Source organism: Polyodon spathula, chromosome 4 (assembly GCF_017654505.1).
Source record: "Polyodon spathula isolate WHYD16114869_AA chromosome 4, ASM1765450v1, whole genome shotgun sequence".
NCBI lineage: Eukaryota > Metazoa > Chordata > Actinopteri > Acipenseriformes > Polyodontidae > Polyodon > Polyodon spathula.
In genome coordinates, this window is record NC_054537.1 from 97,013,092 (window position 1) to 97,028,287 (window position 15,196).

Below are 15,196 nucleotides of genomic sequence, written 5' to 3' on the forward strand. Positions count from 1 at the left end.
TAGGGTTGTTCAGTGTTTTGTTTCATAGGGTTGTAGGGTTGCTCAGTGTTTCATAGGGTTGCTCAGGGTTGTTTGTTTCATAGGGTTGTTCAAAGTGTTTTGTTTCATAGGGTTGTTCAGTGTTTTGTTTTGTAGGGTTGTTCAGTGTTTTGTAGGGTTGTTCACAGTGTTTTTTCATAGGGTTGTTCACAGTGTTTTGTTTTGTAGGGTTGTTCAGTGTTTTGTTTCAGTGTTTTGTTTCGTAGAGTTGTTCAGTGTTTTGTTTCATAAGGTTGTTCACAGTGTTTTGTTTCGTTTCACAGTGTTTTGTTTCGTAGGGTCACAGTGTTTTGTTTTGTAGGGTTGTTCAGTGTTTTGTTTTGTAGGGTTGTTCACAGTGTTTTGTTTCATTTCACAGTGTTTTGTTTCATAGGGTTGTTCACAGTAGGGTTGTTTGTTTCGTAGGGTTGTTCACAGTGTTTTGTTTTGTAGGGTTGTTCAGTGTTTTGTTTCGTAGGGTTGTTCAGTGTTTCAGTGTTTTGTTTTGTAGGGTTGTTCAGTGTTTTGTTTCATAGGGTTGTTCAGTTTTGTTTCACAGTGTTTTGTTTTGTAGGGTTGTCACAGTGTTTTGTTTTGTAGGGTTGTTCAGTGTTTTGTTTTGTAGGGTTGTTCACAGTGTTTTGTTTGTTTCACAGTGTTTTGTTTTGTAGGGTTGTTCAGTGTTTTGTTTCACAGTGTTTTGTTAAGGTTGTTCACAGTGTTTTGTTTCGTTTCACAGTATTGTTTCGTAGGGTTGCTCACAGTGTTTTGTTTTGTAGGGTTGTTCAGTGTTTTGTTTCGTTTCACAGTGTTTTGTTTCGTAGGGTTGCTCACAGTGTTTTGTTTTGTTGTTCAGTGTTTTGTTTTGTTGTTCACAGTGTTTTGTTTCGTTTCACAGTGTTTTGTTTTAGGGTTGCTCACAGTGTTTTGTTTTGTAGGGTTGTTCAGTGTTTTGTTTCGTTTCACAGTGTTTTTTTTCATAGGGTTGTTCAGTGTTTCGTAGGGTTGTTCACAGTGTTTTGTTTCGTAGGGTTGCTCACAGTGTTTTGCTTTGTAGGGTTATTCAGTGTTTTGTTTCATAGGGTTGTTCACAGTGTTTTGTTTCATTTCACAGTGTTGTTTCGTAGGGTTGCTCACAGTGTTTTGTTTCGTAGGGTTGTTCAGTGTTTTGTTTCGTAGGATTGTTCATTGTTTTGTTTCGTAGGGTTATTCAGTGTTTGGTAGGGTTGTTTAGTGTTAAAACATGGGCTCGGTTTACTTGCAGCTCAAAGTCAAACAGCCGCATGTGTTTTTCTGATAACAAACAAGCTGAAACTCGGAGCAGCTGATTCAAATTCAGTGCCGTTCTGAGACACGGGCGAGGGGAGGAGCCAACAGCACAGCAGAACAACGCAGTTAAACGAGGCAGTCTTCCCAGCGACAGCGAGTGGAAGCGACAGCGAGTGGGAGAAGTACAGGCGTGGAAAAGTACAGAGCAGTTTCGAAGCAGTTTGAAAGCAGGTTGACGGCTGCAGAAGAAACTAAACTTAAAAAAAAAAAAAAACCTCAACATGGTCTTCAAGCCAGTAATCTGTGACACCTGCTTGATGTGGGAAATCTGAGAAAACCCAGCGGAGCTAAACCAAGTGTGCGTAAAGTGCCGCGCGATCCAGGATTTGCATAAATTAGTAAGTATGCTAGAAAAGGAGCTGGAAGAAGTGAGACAGCAACAGGATCTTGAGGAACTGGCACACCCACAATTCATGGAAGTCTGCATCACCCCTAACAGACTGAAAGCCACCAGGGAGATAGAAGGTCAGAACAGCTGGGTTCAGGTAGGCAGAAGCAGGGAAAAAAAGAAACTTCGTCAAACACAACCACCAGAAATCAAAACAACCAACAGATTTGAGTCACTTCAGAATTTTGATGAGCAGAACCAACAACAAGAGAATGAAAGGAACAACATCCAGGACCCTATTAACAGTGGTGACCAGACAGCAAAAAGAAGGGAGGTCATGATTGTTGGGGACTCCATATTGAGAAACACAGCAAGTTCAATTCGCAGTTTGGACCCCCTTACTACAACAGTGTGCTGCCTTGGTCAAGCACATCACTGAGAACGTGGACAGGCTCCTGGAACGAACAGGAGACGACCCGGTAGTAGTCGTCCACATTGGTACAAACAACATTGGAAGAGACAGACCAAAATCCCTGCAAAACAAATTCAGAGAGCTAGGAAGGAAATTAAAAGAGAAAACCAAAACTGTGGTATTTTCTGGTATACTACCCGCACCTTGCAAAGGACCATATGGACAGCTGGAAATAATTAATCAAAACGCATGGCTGAAGACGTGGTGCACACGGAAAGGCTTCACCTATCTTGATCATTGGACCACATTCTACAACGAGGACTATCTGTATAGACGGGATGGACTGCATTTAAATAACAAGGGAACAAGTCTACTCGGAGAAAAGATCCTCGAGCAGGTTCGGAAGCATTTAAACTAGAAAGGAAGAGGGGAGAAATCAACAAAAAAACAGAAGGGAGACCGCATCAAAACAAGAACAACAACTCAGGTAAGACAACCATTAAATGTATTTATCTAAATGCTAGAAGTATCAGAAACAAAATTCTAGAACTTGAAGCTACTGCACTAACAGGTAACTATGATGTGATAGGTGTTACAGAAACGTGGTTGTCTGAGAGTGATGGGGACGAATTTAATATTTGTGGGTATACACTGTATAGGAAAGACAGGCAGGACAGAAGAGGAGGAGGGGTAGCGCTATACATAAGAAACAGTCTTGAAGCCCAGGTGTTAAACCTGGACAAAGAAAATAAAACCGAATCAATATGGGTCAGAATAACGGACAAAAATTCAAAAGGCATAATAATAGGAGCATGCTATAGACCGCCAGATTCAGACGGTGAGCAAAATAATCTGTTATACAATGACATTAGAAATGTGTGTAGCAAAGGAGAAGCCATACTAATGGGGGATTTCAACTTCCCCCAAATAAAATGGGAAAACCCGGTGGGTAGCGCGAAGGATGAAATAGAAATGGTGGAAATGACAAATGACTGCTTCCTAACACAATTTGTCAAGGCACCGACTAGAGGGGAGGCATGCCTTGATTTAGTCTTTTCAAATAACGAAGATAGAATAACTAAAACAGAGGTCAGAGAACCACTGGCAAACTCAGACCACAACATGGTCTCATTTGAAGTGTTTTTTAAATCCCCAAAAGAAATGACTAAAGCTAAGGTTTACAATTTTAGAAAAGCAAACTATGAAGGTATGAAACAGAGACTAACAGAAGTAGATTGGAGTAAAATAGAGAAAACACCCACAGAAGAAGGATGGTTGTTCTTCAAAAATGTAGTACTAGAGGCACAAAACAATTATATCCCTAAAGTAGACAAATCTAAATGTAAAACTAAATTGCCAAAATGGTTTAATAGATCAATTAAAAAAAATATTCAGCAAAAAAAGGCACTTTACAGAGCATTAAAAAAGGACCAAAAAGAAAGTACGCAGAAAGAGTACACAGAACTGCAAACGCAAGTCAAAAAGGAAGTTAGAAAGGCCAAGAGAGAAATAGAAATAAACATTGCTAAGGGAGCTAAAACCAATTCCAAAATGTTTTTCCAATATTACAACAGCAAGAGAACATTCAAAGAGGAGATTAAATGTTTAAGAGATACAAATGGCAAAATCATAGATGAAGAAAAAAAAAAATAGCAAATATATTAAATGATTACTTTTCACAAGTTTTTACAAAGGAAGATACTGACAACATGCCCCACATGTCATCCAGTTCCTGTCCAGTTTTAAATAACTTTAGCATAACTGAGGCAGAAGTGTTAAAGGGACTAGGAGCTCTTAAAATAAACAAATCCCCTGGGCCGGATGAGATCCTCCCAGTAGTACTCAAAGAAATGAAAGAAGTAATTTACAAACCGCTAACCAAGATCATGCAGCAGTCTCTTGACACAGGGGTGGTACCGACAGACTGGAAAATTGCAAACGTAATACCGATCCACAAAAAGGGAAACAAAACTGAACCAGGTAACTACAGACCAGTAAGCCTGACTTCTATTATATGCAAACTTATGGAAACTATAATAAGATCCAAAATGGAAAATTACCTATATGGTAACAGGGTACTGGGAGACAGTCAACATGGTTTTAGGAAAGGGAGATCGTGTCTAACTAACTTGCTTGATTTTTTTGAGGATGCAACATCGATAATGGATAATTGCAAAGCATATGACATGGTTTATTTAGATTTCCAGAAAGCTTTTGACAAAGTCCCGCACAAAAGATTAATTCTCAAACTGAACGCAGTTGGGATTCAAGGAAACACATGTACATGGATTAGGGAGTGGTTAACATGTAGAAAACAGAAAGTACTGATTAGAGGAAAAACCTCAGAATGGAGTGTGGTAACCAGCGGTGTACCACAGGGATCAGTATTAGGTCCTCTGCTATTCCTAATCTACATTAATGATTTAGATTCTGGTATAGTAAGCAAACTTGTTAAATTTGCAGACGACACAAAAGTAGGAGGAGTGGCAAACACTGTTGCAGCAGCAAAGGTCATTCAAAATGATCTAGACAAGATTCAGAACTGGGCAGACACATGGCAAATGACATTTAATAGAGAAAAGTGTAAGGTACTGCACGCAGGAAATAAAAATGTACATTATAAATATCATATGGGAGATATTGAAATTGGAGAAGGAATCTATGAAAAAGACCTAGGAGTTTTTGTTGACTCAGAAATGTCTTCATCTAGACAATGTGGGGAAGCTATAAAAAAGGCTAACAAGATGCTCGGATACATTGTGAAAAGTGTTGAATTTAAATCAAGGGAAGTAATGTTAAAACTGTACAATGCACTAGTAAAACCTCATCTTGAATATTGTGTTCAGTTCTGGTCACCTCGCTATAAAAAAGATATTGCTGCTCTAGAAAGAGTGCAAAGAAGAGCGACCAGAATTATTCTGGGCTTAAAAGGCATGTCATATGCAGACAGGCTAAAAGAATTGAATCTGTTCAGTCTTGAACAAAGAAGACTACGTGGCGACCTAATTCAAGCATTCAAAATTCTAAAAGGTATTGACAGTGTCGACCCAAGGGACTTTTTCAGCCTGAAAAAAGAAACAAGGACCAGGGGTCACAAATGGAGTTTAGAAAAAGGGGCATTCAGAACAGAAAATAGGAGACACTTTTTTACACAGAGAATTGTGAGGGTCTGGAATCAACTCCCCAGTAATGTTGTTGAAGCTGACACCCTGGGATCCTTCAAGAAGCTGCTTGATGAGATTTTGGGATCAATAAGCTACTAACAACCAAACGAGCAAGATGGGCCGAATGGCCTCCTCTCGTTTGTAAACTTTCTTATGTTCCTATGTTCTTATCTAGGGTCATTTACAGTGTTTTGTTTCATAGGGTTGTTAACAGTGGTTTATGTCGTAGGGTTGCTCACAGTGTTGTTTCGTAGGGTTGCTCACAGTGTTTTGTTTCGTAGGGTTGTTCAGTGTTTAGTAAGGATCCAGCTGAAAGCTGATTTCCCCACTGGCCCCCAGACCCCCCTATCTGTGCCTCTCAGGCCCCTGTGTGTGTCTCTATTCACAGGCCTCTGTATGTCTCTATTCACAAGCCCCTCTGTGTCTCTATTCACCAGGCCCCTGTGCGTGTCTATTCACAGCTTCCCGTGTGTGTCTCTATTCAAGGGGCCCCTATGAGTATCTCTATTCACTGGGCCTCAGCCCCTCTCTGTGTATATGTCTATTCACCGGGGCCCCAGGCCCCTCTGTGTCTCTTTTCCTTGGGCCCCTCTGTGTCTCTATTCCTTGGGCCCCTTTTTGTCTCTATTCCATGGGCCCCTCTGTGTCTCTATTCCATGGGTCCCTCTGTGTCTCTATTCCATGGGCCCCTCTGTGTCTCTATTCCATGGGCCCCTCTGTGTCTCTATTCACAGGCCCCTCTGTGTCTCTATTCACAGGCCCCTCTGTGTCTCTATTCCTTGGGCCCCTTTTTGTCTCTATTCCTTGGGCCCCTCTGTGTCTCTATTCCTTGGGCCCCTCTGTGTCTCTATTCCTTGGGCCCCTCTGTGTTTCTATTCCTTGGGCCTCTGTGTGTCTCTATTCCTTGGGCCCCTATGTGTCTCTATTCCTTGGGCCCCTCTGTGTTTCTATTCCTTGGGCCCCTCTGTGTCTCTATTCCTTGGGCCCCTCTGTGTCTCTATTCCTTGGGCCCCTCTGTGTCTCTATTCCTTGGGCCCCTCTGTGTCTCTATTCCTTGGGCCCCTCTGTGTCTCTATTCCTTGGGCCCCTCTGTGTCTCTATTCCTTGGGCCCCTCTGTGTTTCTATTCCTTGGGCCCCTCTGTGTCTCTATTCCTTGGGCCCCTCTGTGTCTCTATTCCTTGGGCCCCTGTGTGTCTCTATTCCTTGGGCCCCTGTGTGTCTCTATTCCTTGGGCCCCTCTGTGTTTCTATTCCTTGGGCCCCTCTGTGTTTCTATTCCTTGGGCCCCTGTGTGTCTCTATTCCTTGGGCCCCTCTGTGTTTCTATTCCTTGGGCCCCTCTGTGTTTCTATTCCTTGGGCCCCTCTGTGTTTCTATTCCTTGGGCCCCTCTGTGTTTCTATTCCTTGGACCCCTGTGTGTCTCTATTCCTTGGGCCCCTGTGTGTCTCTATTCCTTGGGCCCCTCTGTGTCTCTATTCCTTGGGCCCCTCTGTGTTTCTTTTCCTTGGGCCCCTGTGTGTCTCTATTCCTTGGGCCCCTGTGTTTCTCTATTCCTTGGGCCCCTGTGTGTTTCTATCCACCTTTAGCGCCATGTCTTGCAGAGCAGGTCCTTTCTTTTGTTATCCCTACAGGTTGAAAGGTTTTGTAGGGATTTTTAGACTGGACACCGAGAAACAAGGGAGAAGATGTTCTGTGTGACTTTGTCAGAAGCTCTCTGGAAAACCGACCCTCCTCCAAAGTATCATCCCACTGTTTTCCTAAACAAAAAAAAATAAAAAAATAAAAAAAATAGATGGGGACTCACATGTTAAAAACAAACCCACTGCGTTTGACATGTGATATCCAATAAAGAATGAATTCACGGGTAATATATACAAAAAAAGGTTGAATTACAAAGAATCCTGTAAAGATGAAATTGGGAAAGTTCAAAGGGAAACTGGTATATAAATGTATTGTTTAAACAAAAAAAAAAAAAAAAAAAAAGCTTTCAAAATAGGCTATTTACGTTAAATATATAATGCAACAAACATGTTAAGATTTCCACGGCTGTCTTGTAATGACTATCAATTCATTTTGTTTTCAACGTCTGTTGCACAGACAACAATGAAGAACACTAGTTATTTAGATGAGCGCCCTCTGGTGGCTATAAACACTTCTTACTTTGCTTTTGTGCTCCTGAATGAAATAGCCCTGGCTGGCTGCAGTGCTTCGTCTTTCTGTGTGGAAGCTTATTTATTATTTTTTATTTCTTTATTTTAATTCCAATCTTATTACACATTTTTGTTTTAGTCTCCTAATTCTTCTATTTCTACAAACTAGCTTTTTATCTTAGTTTTTCTAATTTTACAATTTTTAAATTTCTGTTTTAATTAAATTCTGTATTGGACTGTGTAACACGATGAGGAGCCCTGTTTGGACTGTACTATAAACATCTTGGGGAGCCCTGTACATGAGTTTATTTTTAGAACGGGGTCGAGAGTTGTAAACTCGTCCTCTGCCAGGAATGATTAAAAACCTTGTGCAGAAGATGGCCATCTCCTGAATTATCTAATTGTATAGTTGTTGCTAATCAGAAGAAGGCCACCTGTATACAAACCCACAGCTCTCTGCACTCCGGTGGGGTGTTCAGAGGAGGAATGAGACAGATCGAGGAGCGAGAGAGAAATTTAAGAATAAATACTACGATTAAGAAGCTAATAAAACGTTTACCAACGAGAGCTCCTCCATTCAGCTTGAATATTTTTTTAATTGATCCATTAAACCATTTTAAAAAATTAACTCCTTAAACCATTGTCTATCTTTATAGAGAGTTTGTCCTAACAGATGAGGACCCAATTATCTTTTATTATGCCCTTTTGAATTTTTGTCCATTATTCTGACCCATATTGATTCTGCATTGTTTTTTTTCTTACAGATTTAACACCTGGGCTTCAAGACTATTTTTGATGTACAGCGCTACCCTTGATTTCTGGTGGTTGTGTTTGACTAAGTTTATTTTTCTTTTTTTCTCTGCCTACCTGAATCCAACCCTCTTCTATCTCCCTGGTGGCTTTCTCTCTGTTATCAGATTTTCCTTTGAAATAAATGGGGCACCACAGTTTGCTGCGAGTCAGAATTATTGCTGCTAATCCATTCTACAAAAATATTTTAATTGAAAAAGCATTTTCAATGTCGTTGGTGATTGCTACCTAACAAAGCACAGTGTCATTGTGCTTTGAGAGCAGGGACGTTCACACACCAGACAAATACTGAGCATGTTTATTCTGTCTTCCATACACTGAAAACATGGCCTTTTAGGAGTCCATGACAGATTTTCTTTTCACATTTTTTTATAAATATCAATAAAAATACAATGTAGCTAAACCCATCTCACCCGAATCAAAATATAGATCACTTCCATCTTAAAATGTCTGGTATTTTTTTAATATCAACATTGTGTTTTTTAAAGTAATACAAAGTGGGGCGTGGAGATTCTCTGGTTCTTCGTAATCTCCCTCAATGGTACTGCTGCCTACAGATGTCCCACCACCCACTTAGTAAGGATGGCTCAGTACTTGTAGAGAAACTGGAGTCATACATAGACCTAAACATAAACTTTTTTTTTGTTCTTTTTTTATTGTTGGGGGTGGGGGGGAGCAGAACATGCCCAAGGGTTCTAGCTGCAGTGAACTTGATCTTCTGGATATTCCAGGAGGTGTGTGCTTTTGCAGTGACTGGAAAAGGGACCAGCAGGGCTCCCATTCCCAGCCCCAACACCAGCCTAAGGATTACCAATACCACCCGAACACTATTACTCCAATGAGCTGGGTGTGCCGCAGCCTGTGACCTCTTTGCAGTGGCTCACCAAGCAGATGAGTGCGATGGACCAGGTGAGGGAGATCAAAGATGTGTTTGAGAGGAGGGCAGTGAGGAATGCTGAGCTGATAGAGACAGCAGCTCACCGACCTCTTCAAGATGATCGAACTGAACAGGCGTACACAGGGTGAGGATCAGAAATCCAATCAGATCCAGCAGAGGGCTAGAGAGGTGCAGCAAAGGTACAAGGAGAAGCCCAAAGCCCATCAGCATGTGTGCCATAGAGACAGAAGAAATGACGACATGGCCAGGCTTCAGGAACGAACCTGCTACAGTCATAGTCATAATCGTAATCAATGGCACAGAGGAAACTGCATTAGCAGTTGATCTCCCTGACCATAACCTCTCCATATATTAGAGCATGACATTTGTGTGGCTTTTATACTTCACAAATGTCAATTTTGTACCAAAATTTTGGTAAAACCCTAATATAAGCCTACTATGTAGTCTGAGTGTATAATGGCATTTTTTTTTTTTTTTTTAATAGCACCAGTAGATTTCTTTCACGTGATCTATCTGCTTCGGTAAGATGAACAACCTGCAATAATGAGTAAATACATTTCCTTCTTGTGTTCTTTATCACTGCAGGTCTGCTGTACAAAAAAGTCATTTTTATTAAAACTGCTCTAAATGTGGTCTTCACAGTATTTTGCAAATTAGGCCTTTGATAGTTTTCAGTGCTTTAACAGTTGCAGATTTCAAGTTAGCTATAACATTCAGTAACTTTAGCTCTGCAACTGTTTAACAGCTGAAAACAATTAAAAAGGTCTAATTAAGCAAATGATCGGATCAATTAAGGGTCTAGTTAAGTAATTGAGAGCTCAATTGGAATGAAAACCAGCAAGTCCAGGGTTGAGAAGCCCTGCTGAAGAGGATTATACGTGCTCAGTGTTGTTCACCACGTGATGCCTGTTGTATTTCAAGATTCCCATCCAGGATGTTTATTTAATTCCTAGCCACCACCCTGACCTTATGAGATCATGCACAATACTTGCACAGCAACAGCATTTATAAGGTGGGAATCATTTCCCCCAAATGATACCTAACATAGCTGAAATGAACATATTCAAAGTATGAGGCTCCATGCATATCCTGACCTATTTACATTGAGTAATTTTTACAGGCATTTTAACTCAATATGATTTTGTTGACAAAATATTTTCATTTTTTGTTTTTCCCCTTTTCAAAAGTATCATCCGTCTGTCCCTCTACTCTGAGTGAACTCTCGGATTTTATATGAATGTTTTTAACCTGTTCATGTTGCACTCCTTCACGTCCTTACCTCAAACAGTCCAAAAGCAGGACATGATCACTGCACTGTGTTCGCCTCGGCGTGTGCACAGAACATGCTGTAGCCACTGGAGAGCGATCACAAGTCATTCAGGTCACATTGGGGTTATTTAACAGGCAATACACATACTGTAGCAGACCAGTTTCCAAAGTAAAGAGCAGAGGGGTGCTAGTTTAAGTGCCGATAGGCTTTTGTTCTTGAAAATGGCAACGTTACAATAACAGGAGAGTCTGAAAAATAATTGCTAGTTTTATTGTCGAGCTCATATTTGAAACAATGTATACATTTTATTAATGCTTCTAAAGTAAAAGAATAAATACAAAATCATTCAATTTTGTATTTTGATTGGATTGTCTGCTTCCATTTAAATTCTTATTTTATACTTCATGGTAGGTGATCCATTACTGTTTGTGATTTAATAGATTGGGGATTCTGTGTGTGTCAATCTGAGAATTACACAGGTTTGCTAGTCACATTTTAAGACCTGTGGTCTTTTTTCATCATTCTTTTTTTTTGTTGAGATACCCAGATTATATAACATTGTCTGGCAGAATAATAATAAACAATGCATTGAAGGGATCTTTATTTTTGAATTTAAATCAAGGGAAGTAATGTTAAAACTGTACAATGCACTAGTAAGACCTCATCTTGAATATTGTGTTCAGTTCTGGTCACCTCGCTATAAAAAAGATATTGCTGCTCTAGAAAGAGTGCAAAGAAGAGCGACCAGAATTATTCTGGGCTTAAAAGGCATGTCATATGCAGACAGGCTAAAAGAATTGAATCTGTTCAGTCTTGAACAAAGAAGACTACGTGGCGACCTAATTCAAGCATTCAAAATTCTAAAAGGTATTGACAGTGTCGACCCAAGGGACTTTTTCAGCCTGAAAAAAGAAACAAGGACCAGGGGTCACAAATGGAGTTTAGAAAAAGGGGCATTCAGAACAGAAAATAGGAGACACTTTTTTACACAGAGAATTGTGAGGGTCTGGAATCAACTCCCCAGTAATGTTGTTGAAGCTGACACCCTGGGATCCTTCAAGAAGCTGCTTGATGAGATTTTGGGATCAATAAGCTACTAACAACCAAACGAGCAAGATGGGCCGAATGGCCTCCTCTCGTTTGTAAACTTTCTTATGTTCTTATGTTCTTATTATCGTTGTGTTTCTATTGAATTACATTTTTTACAATGTCATAATGTTAGTAAACGGTATCATAAGTAGGGTTCTACCTAAATCGTGATTTTGCAGAAATCAGGAAATTGACCTCTTTTAGGCACCAATGCATACCAGACAAGTACAGAGAGAAAAAGAACCCTTGTTTAAATAAACTACTGCACAACGCAAACTATGCATCTTCCTTCTGTAGATAGGTTTTGGGTTTTTTTTTTGCTCCTTCGTCGTCCTGTGTGCATTGCAAAACAAACAAACAAAAAAAAGTCCTTAGACAAATAACATTTATAAAAAAAATACTCATAAGAACATAACATAAGAACATAAGAAAGTTTACAAATGAGAGGAGGCCATTCGGCCCATCTTGCTCGTTTGGTTGTTAGTAGCTTATTGATCCCAGAATCTCATCAAGCAGCTTCTTGAAGGATCCCAGTGTCAGCTTCAACAACATTACTGGGGAGTTGATTCCAGACCCTAACAATTCTCTGTTTGTAAGTAAACAAGAACCTTAACCGCTTTGATGTTTTAAATCAGCCTATCAGTGCGTCTGTACTGGCTTTTCTGTGACCTGTGCTCTACAGTAAGCGGTGGGACAGTGTCAGTACTGCATTGTTTTGATTTAGGTTGCTAAAAATCTAGTTTTCAGCATTGGAGGTAAAATACCAGAAATGGACGACAAAGCAAAAAAAGCAAAGTAGATTTTGCTGATGATCGTGTCAAGATATTTCCTAAAGAAACTGTACAGATGGAGTTAATTGTTTTGCACATCTTGTAAATGTGTCTTTGGAGAAAATATGATTGATTGCTATTTAGCTTCAGAATCACACATTAAAATGAAAGGCTACTAGAGACTGCTCAACCTAACATAAAATAAACAGCTTTCAGAAAACAAACTAGAAAGTCAGTGCAGACAAAAAGCATTCCTGTCGGTTGTAGCCAAGTTAAAATCAGCACTAGAATACGATCTAGCACAGCCACTGCTTCAAACAACCTGCTGCTTACTTTTTAAAATGCAGTTAGAATTTTAGACCTGAATAGGCAAGTTTTCTTTGTTTTGACACCAATAAAATAAATTATTGAATGAGACAAATAACATGACATGGAACATGCTGCATATATGGACTTTATTAAAGAATGCCAGATACCTTTGGGTAACTGAGTTTTGGAACTGTTTCTAATCGATTTCTACATCTGTATAACTTGGCAAAGCTTTACCTTAGACTTCCAACCAATTCAGTGGATGCAGACGTGCCGTCTCAAGGTATGGACAAATCCACACCAGACAGAGAATGTAGGCAGCAACTGTTGGGAAGATGTTGCATGCTTGCCATTAACAAATGATAGCACTCCGTTTTAGTAAGGAAGCAAGCAGCATTATTTTAAGGCCTTTATAGTGCTCCGAAATATTGTCACTTGGGTTTATTTAATGTTTACACCAGTCCAGGAAACGTCACGAAATCCTAATTTTATTCCATAACCTACCCACGAAAAATATGTAAATTTACCATGATTTAAGCAGACCCTTAATCACAAGTATGCAGACTGTACCAGGTCAAGTATCTACTTGTTCTGCGTAAGCTCGTGTGCATGCACATTTAAAACACATTTCTTTTCACTATTAGCCCAATAGGTTGTTGCTCCAATTCATTTCTATTAAAATAACCACATACCCCACTTCTGTCAATATAATGCATCTACATTTACACAGATAGAATCTGTTCTGTAAAGTACAGAATCTACTTTGTTAGATATTACTAAAATGGAAGTTATATATTTTATTTAAGTACCTATTTCACTGCCTCACATGCATGCCTGTCTGTCTGTCTGTCACAATCCACACTGTACTGATTTTACACCCATCTACACCAAATGTTGCTCTTATTTTACACTCCTGGCCTCCTATAGAGGTTTCCCTACTGTAACCTTGCTCTAGTTAAGGGACTCTGTGTGTCTGCGCTGGTTGGGTTTCCTGTGGTCTGTTCACAATGTATTCTTTCGTTGTTCTTGTTTGCTGGCATGTTTCAGATATAACAGCGCCTGCCAGCAGTGTTGCTGCTCCATTCCAACAAGACTGCTGTGCTCTCTGCAAATTCTCTAACGAGAAGAAACAAACACAAATATATTGGATTAATAACCTTGTAAACAGCTGCGTCTACTAGTAAGAACTGAAATAACCATAGAAGTGTTTTACAGAGATTATCTGTAACATTAATGTGCAGTGACACAGAGAATAAAGAAAGCAACAGCCTCTGTCTCAGCCTTTGACTGTTTTAATGAACAGCAGACACACTGCAGTGGAACACCCGATGTCAAAGTGTAAACAAAACTACAAAAGGCAGGAACTATACACTTCATCAATTATCAGTCATGTGTTTTAGAGGAAACCCTATACTAAATATATATATATATATATATACAAATAGAACATTAACTTAAAAGGAAGTCAGATACACATTTTGTATCTACTGTACAATAAAGAATTTCAATTTAAAACCACATTGGTGTGAAACGCACCCATGCAATTAAACACACATTTACAAATTCAAAACCAACAAAAACAGATTGTATTTCAATTGTGAAGACCCTTCTATCTTGCTTTGGGCACAGCTAGAGTTTTTTTTCGTTATCTAGCCCTATGTCACACTGTGAGATAGCAGGGAGGGGGTTAAAATCCTCCCTGCTTTAAAAATATGTGAAAATGCACTGTTGGGTGAATGGACTAAGGGTTTTTATTGTTTAATTGGTTAATTTTGTAATTGTTTGATTGTTTAGTTATCCCCTGCACCTGGTGGTAATTGTGAATTACAGCCAGGTGCAGGGTATTCAAGAGAGGCAGCCAGTCTGCTCAGGGCTGCTGCTGAGAGAAGAGCCCGACTGTGTGTGTGAGCAGTCGTATTGAGGAATTGTGCGAGTCTGTGTTTGTGGCAGGTAAATGGCTTAGCCGTCCTGCGTGGTAGTTAGGATCTTGCACCGAGTGTTTAGTTAGTGCTCCGAAGGAGCTAGGTGTTTGTTTTGTTTTATTTTTTGCTTATTTTTGTTATTAAAGTTGCGCATCAGCGCTATTTCCTTCAAACTTGTGTGTGTATCGTGATTTTTTTACTATCACGCAGGACGGCTAAGCCATTTACCTGCCACAAACACAAACTCACACGATTCCTCAATACGACTGCTCACTCGCACAGTCAGGCTCTTCTCTCAGCAGCAGCCCTGAGCAGACTGGCTGCCTCTCTTAAATACCCTGCACCTGGCTCTAATTTACAATTACCACCAGCTGCAGGGGATAACTAAACAATCAAACAATTACACAATTAAACAATTAAACAATAAAAACCCTTAGCCCATTCATCCAATAGAGCATTTTCACATGTTTTTAAAGCAGGGAGGATTTCAACCCCCTCCCTGCTATCTCACACACACACAGAAAATAACACTAATCTAGGATCTCCTAGGCAAATGTCAGATTAGTGCAGATTGGGGTCTGTTACTTTTCCTAATTTGTGTAGAAAAAGCTGCACCTTCGACCCAAGAGAGATGCAATGAAAGCAGTGATAGAAAAGGGAAACACCTTCACTTGTGTATGGTTTTTACACTTGGTGGAGCTAATCAAATTCTCGCTGCTCAAACCAG